This window comes from Venturia canescens, chromosome 6, assembly GCF_019457755.1.
Source record: "Venturia canescens isolate UGA chromosome 6, ASM1945775v1, whole genome shotgun sequence".
NCBI lineage: Eukaryota > Metazoa > Arthropoda > Insecta > Hymenoptera > Ichneumonidae > Venturia > Venturia canescens.
The window spans coordinates 11,069,862-11,088,708 of NC_057426.1; the positions used below are offsets into that span (position 1 = coordinate 11,069,862).

General features: G+C 36.6%; 1 protein-coding gene across 2 annotated transcripts in view; it reads right to left on the reverse strand.

Moving 5' to 3' along the window:
• CrzR (corazonin receptor) overlaps positions 1 to 4,930 on the reverse strand; it is a 38,692-nt gene extending 33,762 nt beyond the window's left edge. Inside the window, exons 1-2 of one of the 2 annotated variants that reach the window (XM_043421730.1) lie at positions 4,634 to 4,930; positions 4,409 to 4,541 (exon numbers count right to left, since the gene is read on the reverse strand). The gene's annotated coding sequence lies outside the window, so the exon portion shown is untranslated. Of the gene's footprint in view, positions 1 to 4,408 lie in introns of both variants that reach the window. The other variant, XM_043421729.1, reaches the window with a different exon arrangement.
• Positions 4,931 to 18,847: the final 13,917 nt, after the last annotated feature.

Below are 18,847 nucleotides of genomic sequence, written 5' to 3' on the forward strand. Positions count from 1 at the left end.
TCAATAGAAGTTTAAATTTGCAATTAGAAACAACGAAACAATGTACAAAGTTAAGAGTTTTCTGGAAGTGGAAAAATAATTTGAATTTTGTAGAAATTGGCATTACGGATTGAGTTTAATTACGTGTCGATAGACTCTCATTTACTTAATTACAATTCTTCCTGCTGCAATCGACGTTCGTATTTGCATAACGAATCTCGCGAATGAAGCGAAATAAAATGTTCGGCGAAGAAAAAAAAGCCATGACGGTTCTAATCCATTTACAAACGGGATAAAACGATTGTTTGCTACTTCAGGAGAAAAGAAACGAATAACACTGCCTGAGTACGGACTCGTGTTTTTTTTCAACACAAGGGAGATTAACCGAAAAGGTCGCAGCGACTTCAGGGATGGAGAAAATCGCATCTTCACCTAAACAATCACTTTCACCTCCGGAAAAGCAAGATCCATCGTCGTGCTATAGCCTATAGTGACTAGTGCAGCATTCGGGAATAATGTGCACGTAGAAGAACAGATAATCTTGATGAAGTGATTCTTGGAGAGGAAATTGAACGACTCGTATTTTACGAGGAAGTTTAACTCACTCGCACGCTTCCGGAATTCAAAAAATCCTCGTATTTCCACGTTCTGCTATTCCTACTATTGCAATAATCTACTTTGTGTCCGTACATTTCTGTGCACCGGTGTATTCCACACCATCTCACCGGTATGAGTTTCAACGGTTGAACAGATCGTGATGCCATAAAACATCAATTCACGGACGATGCTCATTCGGAGATTTACTTTGAAATGAAAAATTTTGGTCCAATTGAAATTTCGTAAAAATGATAATGGAGAGAAAGTATAGAGAAACATTTTTGCGTGTTTAAAAAATCCAGCGATCCAATCACTCCGGTGGAAAATATGTTTTTTACTATGCCTCCGTGTGGGAAGTTCGATTTTCTATTTTGCGAAAGTGAGTATTCACCGGGGTGATTCAAAGAAAAAAATTTTCTTCATTTCCGATTGTAACCTAGCTCAAGAGTTTCGTTTAGGTACCAAAATAGACCAATTAAAATATGAGCCCTTAATATTGATATTAAGTTAGTGCGCCCTTGTCGATTTCAACACATAGAAGTTGCCCTTCCTTCTTGGAACTTCCTGCTACTTTCGAGCCCATATAATTTTTCAGTTTTTCCAGATTGCACTATCGATAGTTGTGCTTTTTCGAATTTTCGGAGCTCCAAAATGTATTTTCAGTCCGTTTTGAGCTCTTCGGCCTCAAAATCTGAGAGTTTGTTAGAAAAAAGATATAATGACCGTGAATTTTGTCTTTGACCTTGAATAACCGTTGAACGAGTTGATTTACCGAAACGTGACATCCGACCTTTTTTGTAAAACAGAGTTCTCCTGTGTTATCGCTTTATGGGAAATCGACAAGAGGAATGCGCACTAACTTAATATCAATATTAATGGCTCATATTTTGCCTGGTCTATTTTGATACCTAATTGAAACTTTTGAGCTCGGTTTCGATCGAAAATATATATATTTTTTTTTGTTTTTTTAGCCGGAGTGGCTACTCGTCCGGAGTACGGACGAATACGCGACGGTTATTCGTCCGGAAAGCGTCTAGGTTAGCATATTGTATCTGGTTATACCTACGCTACAGATACTTTCATTTATTCGTTATATGTCCGCAATAATTGTACGATATTCATCCGAATATCTACTAATGATTGTTTCGTACATATCCGGACGAATGATCGTAAGTAATTCGTCCGGATATCGAATATATGAAGTGCAATGTTTCCGGACGAATAAGCGTACGGTATTCGTCCGGATATTGAATACATAATTGTTTATAATGTGTGTCCGGACGAATAATTCCACGGTATTCGTCCTAATGTGTACAACCAATTGCATTGGAAGCAGTATACGTTTTGGCGCGATGATACATTGTCGTGGGGACGATTAAGCGCGAGGACGTTTTATCGAAATGTGGCTTGAGCCACGTCCACCCCCATACTACGTTTGATGCTAAACACCGGTAAGCGATATGAACGAGGGCGACGGGGGCCTGGGGACAGGCCACCAGCGGGGGGTTCGGGGGGCCTCGCCCCCCGAGAACCACCACTAAAATTTTAAATGAATCATCACTTCGTCAAATGTTCGTTTATTTCGCTATAATTTTTTAACACAATTATTTCGTTCCACGTTCAAGAGACACAAAGTTTACTCCAAAAGAAATACGTTTCGAACTCGCCCAACGATTCCGCACAGAAAGACACAATACCACATTGTATCACTCAACATTCGGACGATTTACGTATGATTACTCATTCGGATATGTACGAAAGCGAGCATAGTCGAGATATCCGGATGAGTACCGTACGATTATTCGTCCGGATATATTGTACCATTATGTATTTCATATCCGGACGAATCACTTGTATAATTATTCGTCCGTATATGTACATTGTATTTATTCGGCCGAGTAGGCACAGCCTTTTTTAATTATCCTAGTATTAAAACAGTATTTTTTCACTAGCCCAATAAATGTTGGGAACACTGTTTCGAATCATGGTCATAATTGAACCAGAGGCAAGGGTGGCAAGCCCTCCTTAAAGGCGTCATATACTACAATTATTATGTATATAAGAATTGTTTGCTTTTTGAACCAACTAGTCACTCGAATGCTGCTTGGGAATGAATAATATTTCTGGTTGATAACATAGAGGCCTCTGGAACACTCGCATCGATTGACTGCTAAATAACTGGCTTTATTAACGCACATCCATATATTCTGTGTCAAGTACAAGGACTCATTTCCTTTATGAAGTTGATGGAGTTCAAGCCTTGATAATAGATTGCAGGATTATAAGACCGATTATTGTTCGTTGATCAATATGTTCGATAAGCGTGTTAAATGGCTCCCTGGTGGATAGATCTGATCAAAATGAAAATCGATCACAGAACAGCATTAAACCGAGAGCTTCTTGTTCTACATTCGTGTCATCGAATGGCACTATTTTTCTTGGATATGCAAGACGCTCTTTATCAGTCTATTCTTCGTTTGGCAATCCCAACCGATTTCACTCGAACATTATGTCATGAACGGAATTACGCAAATAGCACAAAGGCTCCTGTATTTCTTCATTCGCACGTCAAAATCTGATCAAGATGTTTCCTCAACAGTTTCAATTGCAACCCGTTTTTCCTAACTTTGTCACACAAATGCTATGATTTTTTGAAAATATAGCAACAAACGATAGACAACGACGTGAAAAATGAATAGGGAACATTGGTTTTGGAAAAAAATTTCGAGTGAATCGTCCGTTTGCGAAACACCCGGCGCCGTTGAATGAACAAAATGATTAAAAACGAATAATCTCGTTTAATAGCAAGCTAAAGTATAGTATTTATTTTTTTCTAAAGATTCTAAAATGTTCACAACAGCTTTGTGTTGTACCGAAAAGTTATTGTTGTTTAACGGAAAGTTTCAATAAATATAAATATAAAATTGTCCAATCTTCAAGTTTAATCACTATTTAATTGTGTAATAATTGAAAATTCTCCAAATTCGCGAGTGTTCATATGTAGGGTCAAGTTTCCCAACACTTTCCATTGAATGAACACACGGATTCCTCACCTCTTTTCATTGAACAAATGACTGATGAATAATTAAAAATATTAATATGTTTCTACTATTATTTTGATATTAATATTTATTACAATGTCTATTTTTGCATTAACTTTAATCATTCTTTATCAATGAAAATAAATAAACAAAACTAGTAGGCATCAGTGAAAGCTGTGATGTTGAATGTCTATTCAATGGGTAGACAGTGTTCTTTCAATGGGTCAAGTGTTCGGTCTTTGGGACTTCGTGTATGTCGTTTCTTTTTGTTAATTTCCGGAAAATTCATCGACGGAAAGAAAAAAAAATCGTATGCAATATTCAATTTATCTGTGAACAATAAATCCGTTTTTTGTGTGTCTTTACACATTATCTTCCACTTTAATCTCAAAACAGTTCGCGCATGCCTTACGTGTTCCTTCAATTTTCGATTCAAAAGTCGATGAGAAATCTTGATTGATATAAAAAATATATAGATGGAATTGAACGAAGTTCAAACTGAAAAAACGACGAGTAAGTTTCTTTCCAGAAAATTTGATGCATTGAACTTTTCGTCGAGGAAACAGTCTCGTTTTCAATCACAAGTTGATGCAGTCCGTCCCTTTGAAAGAGATTTGATAACAAGGTTTATCCATTTTCTTTGACGTTATATTGCACCAAGAAAACTAAATTATGAGTCTTTTAAAGCTTTCGACTTTCTAGCCATTTATCATAGAATAATCTGTTCTCTCTCTCTTTCTCTATCTCTTTTGCTCTTCAATTATCTTATGTCCTATAATTAAATGACAAACCTCAGATCGCCATGCCTTTATGTCTCTGACAGCAATTTCCCCGGAAGGGCACACTAAACCGCCACACAACGACGAATGAACGGCAATATGTTCATCTCGTCTTTCGAGTTAGTTACCACTCACGTGTTTACACCTTGCGAACACAACAGTCTTCAGTTACAGTTAGACATTCATTTACAATAATGACATCGATACATTGTTTGACACAGCTGATTTTCAACATACTTTATTAAATGTTATTTCATATCCATCAAAATTGAGTTGCACGTTCGTGAGAAAAATTTCAAATTCTCATTAAACATCGTTCCACGAGATTGGAATTTGAATATTTTCTCGTACAGCGTAGTTTTGAAAAATCTTTCATCAACTGGAGTCACCAGTTTGTTTGTTCTTTATTTAAATTTGTTTTTATAAGAAGATCGTCGGTCCAAGAACTCGCAAATGTCTATGAATTTCGCAACTTCGTTGCCGTTTAATATTTCCTTATCGGTTCACTTCTCTCCCGAACCGGCTCGACGAAAGTTGTCGAGACGACTGACGCTCAAGCGCGGTCTTACTCTCCTATGCCCTCACGGATTCTCTTTCTCTGTCCGCCTCACTCTTCATCTCTTTCTCTAATAGCCAGCACGACCGAGTTCCATTTACTCCACTTCGCACATGTCCATTTTCACCACCGATCCTGCTGGAATGGCATGCTCGGATTAGCATCCTTGATCTTTTCAACGAAATCCAGGTTTTCGTTGTCTAGTTTCAGATATGAACAACAATCCATAGCTATATATACAATCATGCGGAGACGTTAAACGACTTTGCTTATTAGTCGAAATACAACCATCATATTTTTCCACTCATCATTCCTCGTGACATTTACCTACCGCAATAATCAAATTCAACGTCAAACTCTTGACTGTAATAAAAAACTCGTTAAAATTACGATAAATTAAGGAGTTTCGGTAGAGGCGATACAATTTTGCCATGCTAAACCATGCTAAAAACATAAAAAATTTCAAAAAGTTCAGAATTTTATAAAATTTGGTGAACATATTCTTTAGTGCCAAATTTGACAATACAAGTTTTTTAAGATATTTCTTCTACACAGTTATCGAGTAATTGATCACTAAAGTTCGCGTGTATAAGCATAGCGTTTTCATATATATAGGTATACATTCCGGGCATAAGAAATCTGCCTTAATGCGTAATAACTCGATAACTAGGTAGAAGAAAATTTTGAAAAAAATTGTGTTTTCGCACTCGATGTTGAATAACATTATCACCAAATTTGATCAATTTCTTAATATTCATACTTCTGTACCGAAACTCCTTAAAACATATCGAAGCAAATTAGAATATTTTGAATTGGACGTCTCGACAGAACGACGAAAAAGAAAATAAACAATTTCATATTAAACATTTCTTGTCAAGAGAACGAAATTTCACCTGCATTATTATGATTTTTAAATCAGTCGATTTTCATGCCGTTACGAATCATTCCAAGATTGTGTTGCGCAGGATTTCGAGAGTCTGCTCGTCACCAAACGTGCTATGCTTGCATCTGCGTTTTCGCTATTGAACATTGTGATCATTCAGCTTGATGAATGTTCAGTAGAAGATTAGATGAAGCTGAGTATCCACGGCAGAGCGAGATGTCTGTCGAACCTGTTAACGTTCGCTGCGAATGAGGCATATTGCCCTGGTGTATGGGGGTGAAAAAATTAACGTAAAAGGGGGTTCATTAATTCCAGTGCGGATCATGAGGATGAATCTAAAATTTGGTTGATCCTAAATGTCTACCGTGGATGGTAGAACGAAGCTTGAATTTCTTCGTGGCTTCATGCATGTACGTTGCTAACGTTTGCCGAAGGTCGACCTTTGCTTTTGGTTTTTTTTTCGCCCGATTTAATTCGTTTTTTTCTCTGATGAGCTCAACACGGCGTGGGGCAAGGATCATAGTTTTAGCAACACGCGAAAACGACGTTTTTTATCAAATCGAGACGAAAGTGCAATTTTTCTACTATACTATCCTGTATGGATAACTGACATCGTTTTTTATTTTTTTCGTGAAATATTTGCCCGAATCTCGATTATGGAACCGATGGAAACGGTGAGCGTTGGTCACTTCGATTGATTGATCGCGACCGGCACGAAAGTTTGTTAGTTCGGCCAATAACTTGCTTAAGGATTTGAAATTTGCCAGAATATTAGAATATGAGTAAAAATAATCCATCGGCATAATAATAATATTTGATATTAAACAATTTACCAAAAAAGCGTATTCGCAGTCTTATGAGTTTGCAATTAAAATAGAATCGTTCTGCTTCAACTTTGTTTCGAAACCTGCTCCCCATGATCCAAGAATATCAAATCTCCATTAGTTAAGAAACTTTTTCATCAGTTGGAATAGTTGACAAGTTATATTTAATATAATGTACATCTTGACGAGTGAATTGGAGCGAATGAAAATTGGAGCGATGAAAAAAAAATCAGTTCATTCGATGGAAAAATTGCGTGACCGTTGGTTAACTTACAAACTTATTTTACGATCAGGATCGTTGACGATACACGAATACCCTCTTACTGCATAGACGTACGAAAATGTCAGCTTCCCATTAGGTTTTGACCCTTGAGAATTCTTGGAATAGGAGAGCGTGTGTCGTAGGGTAAAAATAAAAATCTTGTGGAAAAGTAGACGATGAAATATTTTCGTTCTTGAGGCAAATTGCTCCGCCGAGAAGAGCTTATACGACCTAACGGAAGAACCGAACATTCGTATAGAACGTGTTGTGGGGTGATTTCCGATCGACATTGGAGATTCTTACTTTCATTAGGGGGGAGATGACATCGACCTCGTGTATCCCCCTCCTATTCGTCTGCTCGCAGTTTCCCGTCAAGCGATTCATCAGAGTATTTTTATGAAGCAAATTTGTGATTTTGTGCTCACGTCAAACGCTAGAAAAAGATTGAGCAGCCTCTTTTTTATGTAACGATTTCACTAATCGTGATTTCAGAGATAGAACACTTTTTCATACTATTTTTTATCCGCCCGGATTATATTAACGAATGAGAGAGAAAATATAGAAAAAAAAAAAAATGTATCGAAGAAACCCAGTACGTTTACAGGGACCAGAGACACGTGGACGAAGCTCAAACGCTCTCAATATTCGGGTATGAATATAACGATAAGAAAATACTGTCAAATTTATTGTGTTGTTGAATTGTGCAATTTTTATAATAATTAATTGATTAGTCAGAATGTTGTGCTACTCCAAAATAGTGAAACTGCCTCGTTGGCTTCTCGCTCCGACAAATCTCGTGGTTACCGATTCCTCGTTTATTATTCATGAAACGAAAAAACCTCCGAAATATGAATTAATTGGGCCAGCCAAACTTAAGGAAGTTGAGGCTGTACAGTCATTTTTTTACCCAAAAGTTATGACCTGTACCTTTCAAAAGTTAGGCCAGTTTACAGTTTGGCAATGTTGCATACACTTTAAAGAAATATTGGAAAAAAAAGACGAAAAACTGGTGTTTTTCATCTTTTTTCTGGTGAAAAAGCTCAGTCGAAAACACGAACGTTGACGATCCCAGCCTCAAAAAACTGCACGGGAAACAGATTATTATTAATATAATCTCAGCAAATCTTTTAATAAATCTGAAAAAATTGACATTATTCAGCAGGCCTTGCTCGTGTTGCCCAAAAAATTTCATATTTTTAGCATCATTTTTAACGGAGATATCACTGAATGTGTCTTGACTTCCATAAGATTACACGTTATTTGGCCCAAATTGTTATTGATTTTTCTCAGCAACGACGCTCCTAAACTATCTGAAAATTTACCTGATTTTTTTTTTTACACTTCACTTTATAAGATGCAATCGGTTCAAAAGCGATGACACCATTTTCATTCTAATGCCTCAACTTCCTTAATTCATTGGGGGATTTGAAAGGACTTTGGCGCCTATGAATCTCGTTACTTTCTCGTCTGGATCGTCCGAAGGGATGACATTCCGGTAATCCTGGAGCTGACGACAGTGAAATTGACAAGGAAGTTGAGAGGCGAGAAATTTTATAAATTGTAAAACAGTATCAACCATTCACAGCTGTTTTGGAGTGTACTCAACGTGCTGGTTACTCTCAGTTCAATAATTTCAATAACGATTGTCTTTCATAGGAGACAAATATTATTTTTATAGAATATTTTTATCTTGGCAAATTTTGCTGCATTTTTATACGATTCAATTAAACCCCAACATATCAATACTCAATCTCCATCGATCAATGTCCAATAAAAATTCAATCCTGGCGGACTGTCAATGACCCGCGCCTGATTTATCATTGCGAGTAAATAAGTCGAGTATACCGAGGATGTGTTGAACTTCCGGGTAACTTGATTGCTAACTTGAAAGTCGATCTGTCTCTCGGGGATACTGGTCGGTTCAATTGAATTTTCTCAGTGCAGCGATGTCGAAAGAAAATAATAATCGATAATTCCGTCCTGTTAAGAGTGTGTATCAGAATGTAATGGAACCATTCGTGCAGAGGTATGATGGTAGATAATCTTCGTATTGATCAATCATTAAGAACGAAAAACGCAACTAAATCATTTGATAACGGTTCTTCCTCCTGGTTACCTTTTTTGTTGCGGTGTCTCGTGATTAATCGATGCGTAAAGTTAGCTCGTGCGGGGTGAAAACTTTCTGCTGTAACGCGAGTGCAATTTATCGCATGACCGGGAACAGTCAAAGACGTGTAAATCACGATCGCCTTTTTCTGCACATGGCAGACTTCCATTTTCGTAAAAATCTTGTTTCTACATTGTTCTTGCTCCAATCGTTAGTTATGTCCTTGAGCTTGTGCTTTTCGTATGTGTTCGATGCTCCAGCGCTGGACCGAGTGCGCGAGTAAACCGAGACCTTTTAAATTGATTAAAATAATCATCTGATGGGAGCCAAAAAAATGGATTTGAGATGTGGATTTATTCTTTCCAGGAAACTACGCTTATATATTAAAAATTTCACGTTAGTTCTAATTAAATAAATATTTTCATCTTGACATCATTCAAATTATTAGCGACTCGGAAGCATGCACCCTGGTTGATTATTCAAATTAACAACCGCACGTCAGAGTTTTCAGAGTCGCTTATTGTTGTTATGTCCAATGTTGTTGAATCGTGAGAAGATCGAGGATCCAGGGGCTTGGAGTAATGATGTGCGTCTTCGACCACGAAATTGTTGGAAAACGACGTGAGCTCAACGTAAACATTGCTGGGGGTTTATGCAAAGGACATTGCCATATCGAAACACTCTATAGCTGGAATTCGTGATTGTCGATCGGATACTGATTGTTCTTATTTGTGTTTTCTGCTATTCGATGGGCCATTTTTTGTTTGCTTGTATTTTCTATTGTCCTTCACGATGGTTAAAAGAGTGCACTCTCTTTTACCTCGGCTCTGTATTACATTATGGAGGAGTCACGTTAACCGTCTAAGAAAGGTTAAACCTCCTAATATCACATGCTATTTTTCGGGTGATGTACAGCCCTTGGTTTCCCATCGATACTAAATGAGGTTTGTTGACGATGGGTGTGCGTAGGTGAGTGAGGACGGCGTTCTTCCTGAAAATTTTTTAAGAGGTTCCACAATGTTCGAGAACGTTATTTCATTAATTCCTTAGGGCCTCATTGAAAATACTATCTAGAATCGGAATTATTTAACAACGAAATATTTTCAAATTTCAAAAATATCATCGTTTACCATTTTTTTCAAGTTCGCAATACACTCCCAGCCATTACCAATATAAGACAATTTTTTTTTACCCGGACGACGGGTATTTTAGCTAGTTATGCAATGAAATGCTATCTGCATGTTGTGAAAAAAGTTGTACTTCATTTGTGTGGTCTAAAGACTTAATTTTTATAATACAGGCTGCTTTAATCGGTCACTTGATATTCAGTCGGGGAAGGCTAAAATTTTTTATTATTCCCATAAAGTTATGGGGTTTTGAAATACCTCAAAACAGGACATGTCTGGTTCCAACGGTTCTTCACGCACATCCCGAGATGTTTTGAACTCACCGAATTATTTTCGTTGTATGTGAACGAATTTCGACAAAATCGACCAATCACACACGCGCGCGACTGCTAGTGATTTGAAACAAACGAATTGATTCATACAATTTTTGGGGAAAGCCGCGAATCCTGACTATCTACTTTGTTTTATACAAATAACCAAATGACGTGGACAAATGAGATACAACCCCCAGAGAAATGGCTTCCTTAATTTTGTCAAAAAGATTCAAATTTACAGTACTTTAGTAAAAGTGAAGAACATTATTGGCCGATACGCTTCGGTTGAATTATTGCTTGCTATGAATATTGGTTCGATCGATATTTGCCTTCATAGGCGATAATACATAGAGGGTGCCTGGTGTTCCTCCTGAAATACTTCGCCGGATGCGGAAGAGTGTTATATTTTATGAGAAAAAAACCGCCCGGAGACATCGAGTGAAAATTTTATCGTTCCTAGAACATGATTCTAAAACGATCGTTGTATTCAGAAACGTCAATTTCCGATGTGCAGGAACCATTATATTTATTGGTCCCCTTTGGGGAGTGCTTTTTCCATCAAATTGCTAACGTTTCATTGAGTATTCAACGATTTCCCTATGAATCTTATGGAATATACATCGGGAAATATTTCTCACCTTTTCTTAACAACACTCATAAGAACCTGTAAAAATAAGTAACTATCAAAATAGTATTTTCGGAAACTGGATCCTGCGAAATGAAGAATCTCTCTTTAAACGAAAATTCGGGGGAGAATATTTTCTTCTTTTTCGGGTAATCTTTTCAGGTAAAATTATAAAAAAAAAATGATTAAGAAATCGAAAATACAGCTGCAGTTTTTCAATTTTTCAGATCACATAAAAACCATTCTGATCATTCAAAGCAGACTGCGTCGTTGAGAATTGAACCTCTGTCGACAAATGCGTAGATAATCTCTAAAGTGTTTTGACTTTTCGGCAGGCTTTTGTTTCACAAAATGTGAAAAATTGAATTTCATTGGTTAATTCAATGAATTACGTTTCTCAAATATACCGCATATGTTAATCGACAAAGTATACGAACAGCCCGATGCATTCGCTTGTTTGTGTAGTAGTAAATCCTTATTCGAGAATCTGCGTCTTGAGCCCTAATAAAGCTGCTCATTAAAGGGATATCCGATTACCATTAATTAACGACCAAGCCTGATTTAACTTAAACTCGAGGAAGGGCAACAATTGTGTATTCCTCGATTGTTTTGAAGTTCATAAATGAGAAAAGGCTTCGACGCAGTTAAAATCCAAATGAACAAACTCCAGAAATTTCTTTTTCTGCCCTCCGGGCCGAAGTTGCCGCATTCCGCCTGCGTCGGACAGAAAAATCGTATACACAACTCGGGCAGGAAAAAGTAAAGCCCCAAACCACATGTTTGTCAGCCTCGGCTTCGCCTCGGCCGACAATTACATGTGATCTGAGACTATCCTTATTTTCCTGCCCTAGGTGTGCAATATACTATTTTCTCTCCCTAAAATATTGACCGAAATGATAATTCACGCAGTTCAGCTTGAGCAAAAGTTCTTTCATTTCTTCCATAGTAATAAATCTGATAATCTACGTATCAATGTGAATACTAATGATCAATATTGAAACACAGAAAGAAATATAATTCGATACAACTTTTTCTAACCCCCTGTTTGTATTCGATCGGAATAAAAGTTCGTACTTTGATATAGTTGTTCTAGTGGGACGAAATGCTCAGCACGTATTTTTTACATGTGGGTCAGCTCTTCGCCTCCCCATTTTCTACTTCGTCTTAACAACTTTTGCATTTTTATATATTATATCTTAGAGAGAAAAGAGAGACAGAGAGAACTCGAATTCGAAGTTAAATAGCATCACAACGAATCGGAGAAATAACATTCCGGAACTGAGGTGCGTTGCGCAACATTGAAAAATACAGAATCAAATCTCTGGTTCGTAAAATATCAGACTTTAGAGTTTGAATGGACCGTGAGAAATATTCAACTTGGAAACTACTTCAACTTTGTTTCGATACGTATTCATAAACCCTTGTTTACTTCCACACTCAATCGCGGCTGCTGAAGTTTTTCCAGTAAATTCAATCAGTGTCGGAAATTCCGCATACGTCAAGATTTCACGAATATTACTGAAACAATCGATCAAGCATCCCGGACTTTATGAGTACTTGTCAAAAAACAAATGATTTTTGCGAAAAAAATCATTAGAAATGACAAAAAGCAATGGCCAATCAGGATTAAAGTGTTATGAATTTTGAAAAACGACGTTTTTTGGGGATTCACTCGTTACTTTTACTATATAAATACAAATAGTGGACAATGATTAATATAGTCCATCACGAATTGCAGTGAGTAGTGACTATTGGGATAAATTCATGAAGCATTATTTCAACATTTTGATCGAATTCAATGGAAGATCTTAAAAATCTCCGCGTTGTGCTTCACTAACACTAAATGATTTCATGGGAAAAAAATGATTTAACTTTTCTCCCGATAAGACCAGGCATAATAAATTCGAAATTCTTTATTTTCAAATTCAATTTCGAACGAATTACAATATTTTTTTTTTAAACGACTTCGTTCTTCGAGGTTCACGAAAAAACTTTTCACTTCTCTTGATATATTCTTTTTCTTCGCTTCCAATTATTTTTTAAGAAAGAGTTGTTCTTTTTATCATCGATTTTTACAATGTGAACATATCACATGTCGAATACGGCTCCTCGCTTTCATGTTCCGTTCCCACAATGTGAAGAATCTCAAATTGTGTGAAGAACTGCATAGAATTGCTTTCTAGTGTTAATCAATATTTGCGAGGCTTTAAGAACGGCTGAGAATTTAAATGTATTGAAACTTTCGCCTTTTGAGCAATTACAGAGTCCCAGAATTTCTTGGTTAGCTGGGGAAAAAAGTACCGTCAATATAAAAAAAATGGGTATTTTCTAATTTATGTTAGGGACGAAGGATTTTACAGAGTAATGAGCAGTCAGCAGAAGTTCATTGCGCATTAATAAAGTTGATGGGTAATCGATGCCAATCCATTATGCACTATGAGAGAAGTTCTGAGCATTAAGGGGGTATGCATCCATTGTTCCTTGGCGATTATGAGAGCAATGGAAATTACAGCATTCTTTAATAAAATATAATGCAGTAAAACACGCGAAGCATTGCAGAGTAAAGTATCGTGAACGGGGGAATATTTGTGGATTTTTTTTCTTCTTCATTTGTTGGTTGATCCTCTTTCGAAAAGTTGAGGGGAAACCAAAAGTGATGCCCGTAAAGAGTGGAATAGAGTATACAGTAAATAATCCTTAAGCCGTGACGTCATGTCCATAAATTAGGCCACATTTTTTCAAATCACTTCGCTCGGTAGTTCCGCTTTAAATAACTTAAGGACCTCTACGTTCCAGGGAGTTCACAAAATTTTGAATAAAAACAAAATTGAACTGAAATTGTTTGTTGTCATGAAAATAATAAACTTGTGTCTTGATTTCATAATCATTCGTTAAATCTTGAAGGTAATTATTGATTATCTGCCAATTAAATTTATAAAGATTATGAGTCCACCGGCGGTGTACCTGCGGACCTAGTTGTGGAGTTTCGCAGGTGCAACTTTAAGAATTTATTGAAATATAAGCTTGATAAATGTATTTCATTCGTCAGCTTAGACCTGAGTTTTTTTCCTTCAATAAGTGATGTCTATTTGCCGAATAAGTCTAAAATAAATGACGCGTACGAAAAAAGCCGTTATCACAAGACAGTCAGTCGGTTTTGGCCCACTCGTCGTTTTCTTTTCCTCGACAAATTATTATTCCTGAATTATTTGGCATCTTGGAAACAATACGAGGACTGAAAAATAGACATTTTTTCGAGCGATCACATTGACGATCATTCAACTGAGAAAGTCTCAGTGATTGATCGCACCAACGTTTTTTCCATCTCTTTATCCTGCGCTGGTAAAACCTCCCGTAGATTAGACCAGTGCATTTGTCTATCGAAAGATATTTTCATTTTATGCATACAAAAAGATTTAGCTATTTCGTCAAAGTTAATTGAGCTGCTTGGAGATGAGATATAATTTTTTTGGAACAGTAGTGCTGATAGAGTAAATTCGTTTATTCCGGATTGCTATCATGCACCAGGCTAGTGACACAAACCTAATCTTTCTGCTGCCCGTTGACCAATAATAGGAAGATGTCATGACTCTCGCCGGGCAAAAAAAGTCCCAACGAACGTCCATTAAAAATATTATGTATACGCTGACGAACAACACGCTTGGGACAGACTTTACAATCTCTCATCTAAAATGAAATCTTGAAGATTATATTTGTTTCTTAATTGTTTCCGCATAACTTTGTAAGTGAAGGCTTTTCATTGAGGGGAGAGTGGGATATTGGGAATTTCGTAACATTTATTCTTCTCCTTTATTCTGTACAGACAATCCTACGTTGAACTTTTAGATATGATCGTCTTGAGACAACGAGCTCATCCAATAATATCCATCGTAATACAAGGATGAAGTCGTGATTTTATCATTCGTATCTATTCTGATGGTGTCTCGCAACTTATTTTTTTCCAACTCCGACTTCACCGTTTCTTTTGTTATAAGATCTTGTACTTTTAAAGCACGAACTGATATTCAGCGACTCGTAATCGCCACCGCGTAAGCACGCAATTTCCTTCGCTGGTAATTAATATCAACCAAGGGGAAAACTTTTGTAAAACTTGAACGCCCACGTTGCTCATTAAATTAGTCAAGAACTCGAGTAAGTACATATCCCCTTGCATTCAGATTACATCTGTCCCGAAGAAGCAACTTTCGAAGACGGATTTTGGATTTAGATCCACCTACTCCCAACACTCACTCGGACTTTTGACTCCGCATCTTGACGAATTTTTCATTGGCAATTACTTCTGAATGCAACATTTTATTCGAATCTTTTTAATTGATCCAACTTTTTCGGCCGCCCTTAATTTTGTACTTTTTTTCTTTACCTTTATCGACGGTCCGGCGTTTATCTTTCTCTTAAACGCTCAGCTTTAACGTCCATGTACATTCCCAGGCACAACATGGCAAATTTCACTTCCAACATCATCAATTGGGATAATTAACGAAATGTTTATTAGAAAAAAAGTTTAATTTCCCCGGGAGCGAGGACACAGTTTTTCACCTTTGGTAAAGAACTCGTTCATTTTTCTAGCATTTTTGCAAATGCACAATTTTTTTTTGCATCATCAACCATTCTTAGTAACGAGCACCATCAATATTGAAAAGCTTTTCGCAAAACTCATGAACTAAATTCATTCGACGCAACGAAAATTCAATTGCCTTGGTCTGTCATGTATGTGTCCAAACAAGAATTGATTACTCTTTCAAAAACCTTCATCGTTAAAATTCAATATCAGTAATGGTTGTCATGACTGTCTTGACTAAGGTGGTTAGATTTCTGTTTGTTGAATTTCGTGAGTGAGAGAAATACATAAATTTTATTGAATTCGGAAAATGAAGGATTATAATCGAAGAACCATAATCGATTTTTCTTGATGCGTCTGCAAAGAAAATAGAATAAGTTATGATACATGATATGAGTTACAAATATCAAACAAAAGTACGAAGCTTTACAGAAATGTAAATTTTTTCTCAAGAATGGGAGACAGAATATTCTCGAAGAGTGTCATTTGTCATTTTTTCCTGTGATTCTTCAAGATGCTGTTTGTCTTTTTGCCTTCTGTTTTTATTCGAAGAGACAAAGGACCGGCAAAGTGAAGGCTGATTCCATTGACGAAATTGATCGATAATAGGGCCATCGACATCACATAAAAGCAGACTGCTCGTCAGGTTGACAAACGCGTTGGATGTTGAGATAGAGTGTTTTCTTTCGACAAACACCAAAAATTCTTCGAGCTCCTGTTAAGTTTGGCCGTTTCCCATCAATCGGTCGTTTCATTCAATGGCTCTCGAGTGAATCCTACACTAGACGTTCTTTTTCGTCTTGGATTCTATTGACTAATCTTTTAAGAAAACAACTGAACTTTACGATGTGAAGATATAGGGGAGACTGGGGCAAAACGAGATACCTAAGGAAATATTGAACTTTTCAGAAGTTTGGAAAGCTCTGTCTATTTTTTACTCCCAAAAACTAAGAAATGTACTGAAATTCTGTTCAATTTAAAAAAAAAAAAAAAAAAAAAATTCCGAGGAAAAGCGGGGTACCCCTCAAAAACTCATGAAATTTTTTTTTACTATGATTTTAAGTCAATGCACCTTGGGTGCATTTTGCACCCGTAACCGAGTGCTTCCGACTTACCGCTGTAAGCGTTGAAAGCGATCTCAGTGCTTACAGCGCTCAAACGTAAGTCCAGCACACGCTGTGAGCGCTCACAGCGCTTACAACGAATATTGCAAAGTTAATAATAACGAAGATTGCCAATGTTTATTTTGTAAAAAATTATATTCTTCATCCACTGAATCATGGATTCAGTGCCAAAATTGTGCGAACTGGGCACATGATGATTCATGTGCAGGTGTAACCACGTACATGGTGGTCCGCAAACATATATCTGCGATTACTATCGTAGACAGTAATCTGCGAGGCAGTAATCGCAGATTTACAAATACTTTTTGTATATCTGTACAAAAACGTTTTCATTTTAAAAGTGATGTTAAAAAAAGAGAATTTGAAAAAAACGAATTTGATGGAAAAAAACCAAACTCCAAAAAAAACAAGATATTTTGGATAAAATATGTTTCACGTTCTTTTCGGACTAGTATAAAAATTGAAAAAAAAGACAAAAAAATTCTCTCATTTTTCGGGTATCGCGTTTTGCCCCAGTATCCCGTTTTGCCCCAGTCTCCCCTACAGGTGACTCAAAAGTTTAACGACTTCGAATTGACCCAGTTCAATGACAAAACTCTTCTACGAATTGTCTATTTCGCAAAACATTTCATATTAATTGGAAATTGTATATTATTCGACGAATTTATCTTGAATATTCAAAGCTACGTTTCGATAAGCCTTGAAAAAATGGTACTTCATACTCAGACTCAGAATTGAAGTTCGTCTGCCCCACTACCCTCTTTCATTCTGCATTTTCCGCATTTTTTTGGAAGAAAGAAGAAAGTGAAATTCATTTTTTTACTCAATGAGGATCAATGACTTATTTTATCAAATCTGTTAACATGACGTTGCAGTGTTTAATAATAAAAAAATAACAAAATCTTTTCACGATTCACACAACGTTCTTTGTTACGCGCTATTTAATGAAAGGAGGGTCTGGTCTCTGCGTGATAAGAAAAAGCGATAAAAAAATGGGGTTGTTCTACGATAAAAAAGTTTCTGTGAGTTGCCTTGTCCGATTAATCCAAAGGGAATACAAAAAAAGGGATATCCTGAAAGCGTCGAGGTACGTATATATCTGTTGTCAGCAGTTGGCTTCGACTAGCCAATGATAAACGTGGAATATCGAATGCTTTTTGTCTGATGAAGAAAACATACATAAATTCATCGAATCCCAGTATTGAGGTTTCGCATATTAAAATCGATGGTTCAAGCTATAATATTTGTACCCTGGGTAATCTTTGATGAGATTCATTTTCGTGTCAGCTGAATTTTAACATTCGAAAATTAACATCGTAGGAAAAATGATATGCATGTGTTTGAAAACATAGATACATTGCACTGTGTATCAATATGATTCCATCGTTTTATACCAAAAGATAAATTTCAATGAAATTTATCTTCAATGAAATTTATCTTCTCTATTATATTGAAAAAAATGTTATACTCTCAATGGAGTTAATCAACGAGTGTATTTGAACAGTCGAACCAGACCGCCGAAGGCAGGAGTAGCCTCGTTCGAATAGATTACCATGTAGTTACCTTAGTGTGACGCTAGATCCACAACTTTTAGAGTCCTATATATTTCAAAACAAAGCAATGTTTTGCCAACTTCGGACTCTATGCTCTCCCCGTACTGTGATCTTCATTCTTTAGAGATTAGCATACTAAAAAGAAATTGCTGCTTACCTGGGGTTCGGGACAAAATGTGATTGTATGGTGTCCTAGACCTTACAATAAGGAATGGGTGGGACTTAATCTATTCGAACGAGGCTACTCATATAACTGTTCAATTATATTTCGAGCCTCGTTCTTCATAGATTACCATGTAGCTCTTTAGAGTTATAGTAATTTTCTTTTTTTTTCAAATTAAACAACTTATTTATTTATTCATTTATAAACCACACATATAATTGAATGTTTGTGATTACAATTAATGCTTATACGTCAAAGATTGCTTCAGCAAAACTTTGATCTTTTTCAATACAAGGGCGATTATAAACCTTAGCAAACATATCACTATCCTTAG